We start from the raw sequence: 11,372 nt of genomic DNA on the forward strand, positions 1-11,372 counted from the left end.
AGTTTTATGCTGCCATTGAGGGGAAACATCATCTTTTTGCAATATCTGATACAATTATAGACATTTCAAATTCTTATGTGTAATTTGATTGGAAGAGAGAAAAGGTTTCCCCATCTGAAAATCTCTGTTTTTTGCATTATTTGCCTGCTTATTACGCGCGAGTCTACCATGTCTACGGTGCTGACAGTCGGTGGTTTTTTCTTTTAAATGACAAGTAAGCCTAATTTCTACGGTTCAATACAGATGAAATTTCAAATTTTTAAAATTATGCCAAATTGCAAAACGCTTGGCTGTGTTTCTAAGATCTCTTGAACATTGCTCTGCTTCACTTCAGCACCATCAGTCACACAAGTGACAATACTGATAAATGATCAGAATTATTATATGTCTGAGTCAAAATTGAATCAAATCCAATCGATTGTAGAAATCAGTGATGATAACCGGCCCTATAGTGCCGAGGTAGGTATCCCCGGCGGAATTTGTTCCCCCTGTGTCAGTGTAACGAGTGTATTAAAAAATAATTTATATTTCACCAAAGATCCATGCTGCAGTGTTATTTTCTTTGTCAGTATTGGTTATGTATATGTGTTTATTTATATATGTTTATTTTCTGTATTTATATTTTGGGAGCTTTTATTTTGTTTGTGTGACCTTTGACTTCCCGCGAAGTCACTTCCTGTAGCTGCGCGCTATTTTCCTCAGTCGCCTAGAGGTCCCGCTGAGGAGAGGTGAGTGTATGCTAGTGTTCTCAGTTACAGAGTGAATAAACACAGTTAAAGTAACTAAAAGTAATTCAAACACTGCTTGTTCCCTTTGTACATTTTGTCTCACAGTTCTGTTAGATGTTTTAGTGTGAATTATTGTTTCTCTGTCGAGTACAGCACTTTATTGTAACATGCTAGTTAGCCATTCTCAGATGAGAGCATATGAGCATGCAGGTGGCTTCTCATGTGGTCCGCTATCCTTCTCTCTCCCTTAAAGGTGTACATGCAGAAGTCCAGTAAAGTGAAGTCGCTGTACTGTTTTATTTTTATTTTAAACAGGTATGTGAGCTCCCTCTTTTATTTTTGTGTCATGTGTACTGGTTATATCTTTTATTTGTTTGAGATTCATGTTCACTTTTTCAACTTACTGTTAGATATATGTAACTAAAAAATGTGTAAAATTGCCACTGGAAAATGAAGTGTCCCTAAAGTATAATTTTGTTGATGAGGTACTTGTCACTATATGTTCACGATGCAGTGCATTTTCATTTGTTATATATGATTATAAATACATTTTAGCAGTATTATTTGTTAAGTAGATTTGTTGTGATGTTGCACCTCAGTCGCCTAGAGGTCCCGCTGAGGAGAGGTGTACATGCAGAAGTCCAGTAAAGTGAAGTCGCTGTACTGTTTTATTTTTATTTTAAACAGTTATGGGAGAATAAACCCGTCCAGCTGGCAAAGTGAGATCTGACTCCTCTGGTCATTTGCACAACACAACGCAGAGAACTAACGGCAATCAGAGTTTAAGGCCAGACCGGCTACATCAGGAGCACGAACTGGGGTGTCCAAATGACGAACAAACAGTATACCACATTCTTGATTTTTAGTTCACACACACTTCTTATAATGACTAACTACACTTGAAATTTTGGAGATGTTAGCTCTTTCTACAGTAAAGTAACAGTGGGATGCAAATAATATCAGGCTGACTAATAGCAAAAAAAGTTTGGGAACCACTGAGTTATTGTAATCGTGTGAGCATTAACTTTTCAACTTTTATCCTGCTATTGAGGGGATGACATCATCTTTTTACAATATCTGATGCAATATAAACATTTCACATTCTTATGTCTAATTTGATTGGAAGAGGGAGCTGTCCAATCAAAACTTACTGTTCTTCCAAGCCTTAAAATGAGAAGTTTAAATACTGCCTAGTAAAAGCAAAGTTGTTTGACTGAGCTCAGAGGTGTTTGTGAAATCTGATAAAGAAGAAGATTTATCACGTACTTCATTAATATTTGCTTTGCTTTTTTTCCTTCTTCTTCTTCTCCTTCTTCTTCAACTTCCAAACTGAATATGTCTTTACAGAATGCTTCAATCAATGTAACACACTTTATTATAGGTGGTTTTGACACACTCAATAGACCTATTGCTGTTGGTGTGTTTATACTAATAATCTATCTTCTTGCTGTTCTTGCCAATATGGCAAATATTATGTTTATTGTTTCTGACAAGAGTTTACATAAACCAATGTATCTTCTGATTTGCAACCTTGCTGTTGTTGATATAATGTACACCTCCAGTTGCAATCCAACAATGATTGGGGTTCTACTCGCAGGTGTTAATACTATATCCTATGTGGAGTGTTTAATTCAAATGTGTGTTTTCCATTTGGGAACAGTGATGGAGTCATTTGTTTTAGCATTTATGGCACTGGATAGATTCATTGCAATCATTTATCCGTTCCAGTATCACAGTTATTTAACAAACACACATGTTCTTGTTCTTACATTTATCCTGTGGTTCGTTGCCTGGTGTTTTATGTGCTATATGCCTGCAATAGTTATCCCCCTACCACACTGTAGCTCCAGGCTTAGGTACACTTTCTGTGACTTTCCTGCTGTGTTAAGAACAACCTGTGTTAACCCAGATAAATATTTCAATGAAGGTGCCATTATAGCATTTTTTATTTTCTTTTTCACTTTTGTTTTCATTTGTCTTTCATATTGTGGAATCTTACTTTTTGTCAAATTATCTTCAAATAATGAAAAAAAGAAAATGGGGAGCACTCTTGTGAGTCACTTAATTTGTGTAATTGTTCATTACGGTCCTGCGTTTGTTCAGATTATCTTCACCAGGTTGGGTGTGGTATTAACTCTCGAGGAACGCCAAGGTTTATTAATTGGTGCAGTCCTCGGTCCATGTCTTGTAAATCCTTTTGTGTACTGTTTTAGAACAAAAGAAATTAAACAAAAGTTTTAAGATTTTCAAAAGCTTAACACATATGACTAAAATCTTGTGAACTGAGTGTGCTTTTTAAAGATAAAACAGTAATATCCTGTCCTTACATTGGTGTTATTTTCTGAACATTTTATCACAAAATGTTTGAAACACCATTCACCTGGACTGAGACAGAAGTGAGAATTATTCTAATTTGTGAGTTTAACACAAGATATTTGCTTTACCTTAGCTATTCAGTTCAGTTCATAAAAATTTAGAACAAAGGCTTTTGATTGTTTGTTTTTTTTAATTTAGTGAAACTATGTGTTTGTGAGCAACAGTATGATTTTTTTCCTCCTATGGTGTAAATAATCATATTATTCAACAAAAACTAATCAACTTTAGTAATTATTTATTTGAACTCCTATATAGGTCCCCAGCCACTAGTTCACTTGTGTAGATTTTGCCCACGGTCATTGTTTTCACTTACCTGTATATACTCACTGCATCTGCCATGAGCGTGTTCTACCGTGTCACATGTTGTAAATAACAAAAGTAACACTGACCCAGATAACCACTTCTACAATAACAACAATAATACTTGTGAGTACTATACAGACGACCAATTCAATACGAATATTAAAATGGCAAATGCATTGTCGGTCATACATTTTAATAGTAGAAGCCTGTATAAATATTTTTCTAAAATTACAGAATGTTTAAGTAAGTTAAAAAAGTTTAATATAATTGCAATATCAAAAACATGGCTCGATAATGAGAAAGTTAGTGAAATGGGACTGGAAGGATACGAATTATTTACAATGAACAGGGTGAATAAAAAGGAGGCGGTGTTGCTTTTATATGTAGATAAAGTTTTGAAATGTAGTCTGATTGAATGTATGTCAAGCACCATAGATGACGTATTGAAATGTGTTACTATTGAAACCATATTGAAAAAGCTAGCAATATAATTATAAGTTGCATCTATAGGACACCAGGATCATGCCTTGAGACATTCAGTGAAAAACTTGCTGCTATGTTTAGCAACCTAAATGATAAAAAGTGCAAATAATTTGTGGTGAATTTAATATAGATTTGCTAAACCCAAATGGACATCAGAAAACAACAGATTTCATCAATACAATGTATAGTAACTCCCTTTTCCCTGTAATTATAAAACCAAGTAGAATAACAATTGATACAGCTACACTGATAGATAATATATTCACAAATAAAATTGACTATGAAATAGTAGGTGGACTTCTTATAACTGATACAAGCGATCATCTTCCTGTTTTTGCAATTTTCAAAATTATTTTGGGATTAAAACTAAACAAAAGAATCAAACATTTGATATGGTACGACATAGAACAACAAGAGCCATTGCTGCCCTCCAGGTGGACTTAAAGGAACACAATTGGAATGAGGTTTTGCAAATGAAGATTCAAATAGTGCATATGATGCATTCCTATCAACTGTAATTTCACTTTATGAAAAACATTGTCCTTTAATAAGCATCACAGATCAAATAAGCCATGGATCACAAAGGGGATAGAAGATGCATGTAAAAAGAAAAATAATCTATATAAGAGATTCATAAAACAGAGGACAAAAGATGCTGAAATAAAGTACAAGTTATATAAAATAGATTTTTAAATATTATAAGAACAAATAAGAAAGAATATTACCAAACATTATTGGAGCAAAGCAGAAGTAACACACAAGAAACATGGAGGATATTAAATAGTATAATCAAAAAGGGCTCAAAAATAAGAATTGTGCACACTATTTTAAAAAGATAAAGATATTGTGCTTGATAAAACTAAAGACATTGTAAATGAATTTAATGATTTCTTTGTAAATGTTGGCTTTAATTTAGCAAAAGAAATTCCAGAGTCAAGAAATAATAACGACCTAAATAAACATATTACTCAGAATGTGTCCTCCATGTTTATTGGTGCTGTAACTCATAGAGAAATAATTACCATTGTGAAAACATTTAAAAATAAAAGTCCACTGACTGTTTTGGTATTGACATGATATTAATTAAACGTATTATAGAATATATAGTGAAACCTTTGCATACATTTGTAATCTGTCCTTTCGAACTGGTGTGTTTCCCTCACAAATGAAAATAGCAAAGGTTATTCCAATCCATAAAAACGGAGAGAGATGTCAGTTTACCAATTACAGGCCAATATCACTACTCCCACAGTTCTCAAAAATTTTAGAAAAGTTATTTGTTAATAGACTTGATAAATATATAGAGAAGCATAATCTCCTAAGTGATAACCAATATGGCTTTTAGAGTGAAAAGGTCCACTCGATGGCAGTGATGGAACTTGTAGAAGGGATATCTAATGCTATAGATAATAAGGAATATACTGTTGGTGTTTTTATAGACTTACAAAGGCGTTTGATACAATTGATCATTGTATATTAATGAATAAACTAGAGAGATATGGCATAAGAGGGATAGCATATAAGTGGATGAAAAGTTACCTGGATGACAGATATCAATATGTCGAAATCAATAATGTAAAATCTAATCAGTTGAAGGTAACTTGTGGTGTTCCTCATGGCTCTGTACTGGGCCCTAAATTATTCATATTATATATAAATGACATATGTAGTGTTTCCAAACTGTTAAAATGTGTATTGTTTGCTGATGATACCACTCTGTATTGCTCAGGTAAAGACCTAGAACAGCTTGTGACTACAGCGGAAAAGGAGTTAAATATATTAAAAAACTGGTTTGATGTAAATAAGTTATCATTAAATATAAAGAAAACAAAATTTATTATTTTTGGCACTAGACAAATGAAAAATGTATCTAAAATCAGGGTTAATGGAATTGAAATTGAAAGAGTATGAAAATAAATTTCTTGGCGTGCTAATTGATGATAAGCTGAGCTGGAAGTCCCATATAAACCATGTGAAAACAAAAATGTCAAAACAAAGCATGTCCTGAACAAAAAATCATTATACACACTTTATTGTTCTCTGTTGCTTCCATATATGACTTATGGTCTGGAGATATGGGGTAATGCATATAAAACAAATACTCTTCCTATTTTCAAGTTACAAAAAAGAGCTATAAGAATTATAAATCAATCAAACTACATAGAACCAACTAACATTTTGTTTATTAATCTGAATACCCCAAAATTTTATGATTTAGTTGAACATAAAATGGCACAGATAATGTATAAAGCACAAAATAACTTGCTTTGTCGCAATACTCAGAAGCTGTTTAAAGTCAGAGAAAGTCAATATGACTTAAGGGGAACAGATGTCTTTAAAAAAAACAAGATAAGGACAAACATAAAGCAGAGATGTGTTTCTGTTGGAGGAGTTAACCTTTGGAATAGTTATGACAGTGATTTAAAAAGGTGTAGTTCATTTTCCTTGTTTAAAAACATGTTTAAAAATAGAGTATTAGAAAAATATATAAATCAAGAATGAAAAGAGCAAAAATAACAATTCTGAAACTCTTGATTGTTTTGCTTTGATGTAGTTATCTAAGGTGGAAAGTTTTTTTGTTTGTTTGTTTGTTTGTTTTTGCTTTGCTTTGTTTTATTCTTTGCTTCGAGCCCTGTGTACAGGAGCTGCATGCAAAAGATTTTTTGTTAAAAGGGTTGGCGTAATAAGCAAATGCTTCAGCCAATACCTTTTGATTAGCCTTGTCTCATGATTTTTTTGCTTTGTGGTAATCTTTATTCTGTATTCTGTATTCACTGAGATATTTGCATGCTAATCAATAAATCAAATCAAATCAAATCAAATCAAAAAAAAAAATTCAAATAAATCTTGCCACGCACGTTCAGTTTCTGAGTTGAATCTGTTTTGGGTCCAATCTGTACCTTACAGCTCTCGTTGTGAGAATTACATTATTTTGCAGCTGACAACAATTGTATTTAATATAATGTTAATATTCTCCAAAAGTTGATTGTGTTCATCTACATTACATGTCAGCAAAACCAGCGGACAATGGTGCACTGTATGTTCCTAGTGTTTAAAAAGGGTAATGTAAATCACTAGATTAGAGGTTAGAAATAATGTTAATATTCTTTCAGATAACAACCAAGGTATTCAATGAATAAACAGAAACTACACATATACCCATCTAAATACAACAATTTATTTCACTATTTAAAAAACATGACATGCCCAATTCACTAGAAATATGTTACCGCAACACTGCTTTCCTACAGAGGTCCCTGTGTGCCTTGAACTTCTATGCCATGAACCAGTGTCATGAAGTTGCTTGCACTTGGATAGGCATAGAATCTACTTTTCTTCCATGTTTTCATTCATTATGTGGTTGAACTTAGCGTGACTGTAGGCTTTGTTTCTATTGGTTGTATGAAGGTAGATCACATGCGCCAGTACACGCTGGCATGCTTGTGCTGCGCTTTACAGATGATTTTCTGTGATGAGGCTGACTAAATACAAGGAGAAAACACAGGTGCGAACAAGACAACTTGGACATGAAATGGAACTAAATTAAAAAAACAACTAAGAACCATAAATGTACATGATTAACATAGGAAGCACATGGGACTCTAAGAACTAAGGAAAAAGTCACATATAAATCCAAAGCTACCTCCAAATGAATAGAATCAACCTTTTGGGATGTAAATGTAGTGTCCTCTTCATACGCTAAGGTCAACTACGGTGTTCCACAAGGTTCAGTGCAAGGACCAATTCTGTTTACATTATACATGCTTCGCTTAGGCAGTATCATCAGAAGACATAGTATACATTTTCACTGCTATGCAGTGACACCCAGCTCTTTCTATCTATGAAGCCAGATAACATACACCATTCAGATAAAGCTGAGGTTATTGTATTCGGCCCTGAAATTCTTCGAAATATGGTATCTAACCATATTCTTACTCTGGATGGCATTACCTTGGCCTCCAGTAACCCTGTAAGGAACCTTGGAGTCATTTTTGACCTAGATATGTCCTTCACTGCACATATGAAACAAATGACAAATAACAAATAACAGCTGAAATGTTAATATTTAGCACAAACATAACAACTTGGAAGAAATGGTTTAACAGTATAACTTAGTATACAATACTATAACATAGTAGCAGAAATACTATAATTTAGCAGAAAAGTAACAACTTTGGAAAACAGTTTAACTCAGCAGAAATACAATAATTTAGCACAAATACTATATCATAGCAAAAAAATTATATCTAGTTAAAAATGTCATAACTTAGTAGACATTTATGACAGTTATGAGCAATGTTCCCTCTAATTTTTCATGTGTCTGAGCAAACACACAAACTCCCTGAGAGGTCCCTTGGACCACTGTGAGCAACATTAGACGTGTGCACTGTGGTCACGCCAGCATCGAATCCATCCAAGTTACATGGTTTATTAAAATAATCAAATTACAGCATTTACATTTATGTTAGACTACTTTTAATTAACTGCTTTAGCCAACTTACAATGAAAATTAAAAAAAAATCTTGTTCATGACCTGTGTAGTATGTTAACACTATTGGAAGTAAAAATAACTTGAACTCCAATTTTGAAAACACAACTTTCTTTCTTTTAATTTTTTTTTTGTAAAGCTCTGACTTGTATGAGTCTCTGGTCTGGGAGAGAGTCCTGTAACTCTCTGTCTGCAAAATACAGCATATAATGACCAATGTTGGGCAATTAATTATATAGTTACTTCCTCAAAAAAGTTACTGAGTTATGCAAACAACAAAGTTTTTTGCAACTGTTTACCTAAAAATGCAGCCAAGGCGTTTTTTCAAATAAACATTTGAAACTATTTACAGAACAATCAGCTGTTCTGCATCAGATTTGATGCCACACAAATTATTTGTGCCACTCCAAAAAATAATTTCTGTCCACTATGAGATAAAGGAGAACAACAGCCTGATACCTGCAGGCCTGACAACAGGAGATGTATCACTCCTGTAACACCTGTAACATTCAGCAGTCGCCTCATTGTTCTGACTCACACAACAAAACTATTGAAACTACATTTTTCCACCACTAGGAAAGGCTGGGGCGGTTTGGAGGGGTGTGTTTTTGCTCACAGGCGGAGAGTGCCTTCGAGCGTTTACCTTATAAAACACAGTTTTTACCGTTTCTTCCCGCAGTTAATATAAACAACGATAGGAAAAAAATACAACCATTGCATATATTTTTTTTTATCATAACTATGGTTTTACGTGGCCTATCAACACAATTTAAAAACTGGTATGAAGTCCACACTTTTTCCGTCAATTGGTCCGTCTGTCCTGCTCACATCTCCAATGGTTGTACATGTTGTCATTAACGTGGCTTCACTCCACATCAGCCACGCTGCTTTGCTAGCTAAAACACCGGAGTCGGCACATAAGGACGCTTTCATAGCCTGTCAACGACGTGGATTAGCTGCATATATACGAATGTGAATCGCATTATTGGCTGGACTATGGGATAACGTGGCATCGTTCTAATCCCATACGGGAGCAGCCAGTCACTTACTGACTAACAAATAAAACAGAACAAGCTGAAGTTACCTCAAAACTACTTGTTGCTCAACTGTGAAAAATTGGCAGAAAAACCATGCCAACACATTTATCTTATGAAAAAAAAAACTTCATGAAATTGATCCACCTTTCTCAGTGCAATTGGGATATGCATTTCTCCTGAGATGATTGGAACCATGATTCCAAGTGTGTTTTCAGTTTTCTGACACTCACGTCTGAATACTGGGATATAAGATAAGATAAGATAAGATGGCCTTTATTAGTCCCACAGGTGGGAAATTTGTTTTGTTGCAGCAAAAGTGCAAAGTTATGTAGCAGAAATTAGAAAACACTGGAATGCAATAAAATACAATAAAATAAAATAAAATAAAATACTATATACAATAGAATAAAATAGAATAGAATAATATATACAATAGAATAAAATAGAAATACAAATACTATATACAACTGAGTAGGAAAATACAAAAACACAACTTCGTCAGAAGAAGAAGAATTGCACGTATAGCAGTCTTATTGCACATGTGTGGGTTTGTGTGTTTGATCAGCTGCAAAAGTCTTTATTGTAGAGTCTGACAGCAGTGGGGAGGAAAGACCTGCGAAATCTCTCCGTCCCCACACCGTGGGTGCCGTGAGTCTCCCACTGAAGGAGCTGCTCAGTGCTGTCACAGTCTCATGCATGGGGTGGGAGATGTTGTCCAACAGGGATGACAGCTTAGCCACCATTCTCCTGTCACTCACCACCTCCACTGGGTCCAGAGGGCATCCTAGAACAGAGCTGGCCCTTCGGATCAGCCTGTTCAGTCTCTTCCTGTCCCCAGCAGAGATGCTGCCCCCAGCAGACCACACCATAAAAGATGGCTGAGGCCACCACAGAGTCATAGAAGGTCTTCAGGAGTGGGCCCTCCACTCCAAACGACCTGAGTCTCCGAAGCAGGTACAGCCTGCTCTGCCCTTTCCTGTAGAGGGCGTCTGAGTTATGAGTCCAGTCCAGTTTGTTGTTCAGATGAACACCAAGGTACCTGTAGCTGTCCACAGCCTCGATGTCCATACCTTGGATGTTCAGTGGTTGCAGTGGAGGATGCTTGTGCCTGCGGAAGTCTACCACCAGCTCCTTGGTTTTACTGGCGTTGATCTGGAGGTAGTTCAGCTGGCAATGTTTTCACAGTACAAATTCCACACTATCCTGAATCGAATGATAAGATTTATCACCACACACTATCCACTTAGAATATTGCACATCTAATAATACATGTGGAGAGAGCAATTAGAAGCATCAAGGCGAACACAATATTTGACACCATTATCCTTCTGACCGGTGCTGGGAGTGCACACGTCTGCTTCCTAAGTATTATCAAAACAAACCCCTGGTTAAAACTTTGACTAAAGATTTCACTGTCAGTGAAGTTGCACAGTTCACTTTGCATTTAGATAGCTCATCTGGTAGAGGTGGCACCTCATATACTGAAGCTACGAGACCTCTGCAGCAGCTGTAGTCTTGAATTCAATCAATGGAATAAATACAACAAAATGTTTTAAAAAGCTGCACAGATCTGACCAGTGCTTGGACTTAGATAAAGTGCTTTAAATTATAACGGCACTATTTTCATAGTAAATATTTTTATATTGGTTCAGGTAGATTATATATGATAAATGATTATTTATGGTGTGGTAAATGATTAGAGCTCCAATTACTGATAACCAACAATTTTTAACAAGTAAATGTAAAAATGGTTTTAATGAAATTCAGATTTTAGTGATTGTAGCCCCTCAAATGTAAATGTTGTTAACTATGCTTTGGCTCTTTTTGTAATGTTTACATAATTATTTATGAATTGCACTGATTTGCACTTGGATTTATGTTTTTCCTGCCGAGAATAAAGAAAACCTACATTTATTTCAGCATATGCACAGCTAATTATACAACCAAGCAACCAAG

General features: G+C 35.0%; 1 long non-coding RNA gene across 1 annotated transcript; it reads left to right on the top strand.

Moving 5' to 3' along the window:
- The first annotated feature begins 696 nt into the window (after positions 1 to 696).
- On the top strand, positions 697 to 2,886 carry LOC120432887. Its single transcript, XR_005608165.1, has 3 exons — positions 697 to 728; positions 982 to 1,043; positions 1,416 to 2,886. It is a non-coding gene; the product is annotated as an uncharacterized LOC120432887 (long non-coding RNA).
- The last annotated feature ends 8,486 nt before the right edge of the window (positions 2,887 to 11,372 follow it).

Source organism: Oreochromis aureus, linkage group 14 (assembly GCF_013358895.1).
Source record: "Oreochromis aureus strain Israel breed Guangdong linkage group 14, ZZ_aureus, whole genome shotgun sequence".
NCBI classification, from domain to species: Eukaryota; Metazoa; Chordata; class Actinopteri; order Cichliformes; family Cichlidae; genus Oreochromis; species Oreochromis aureus.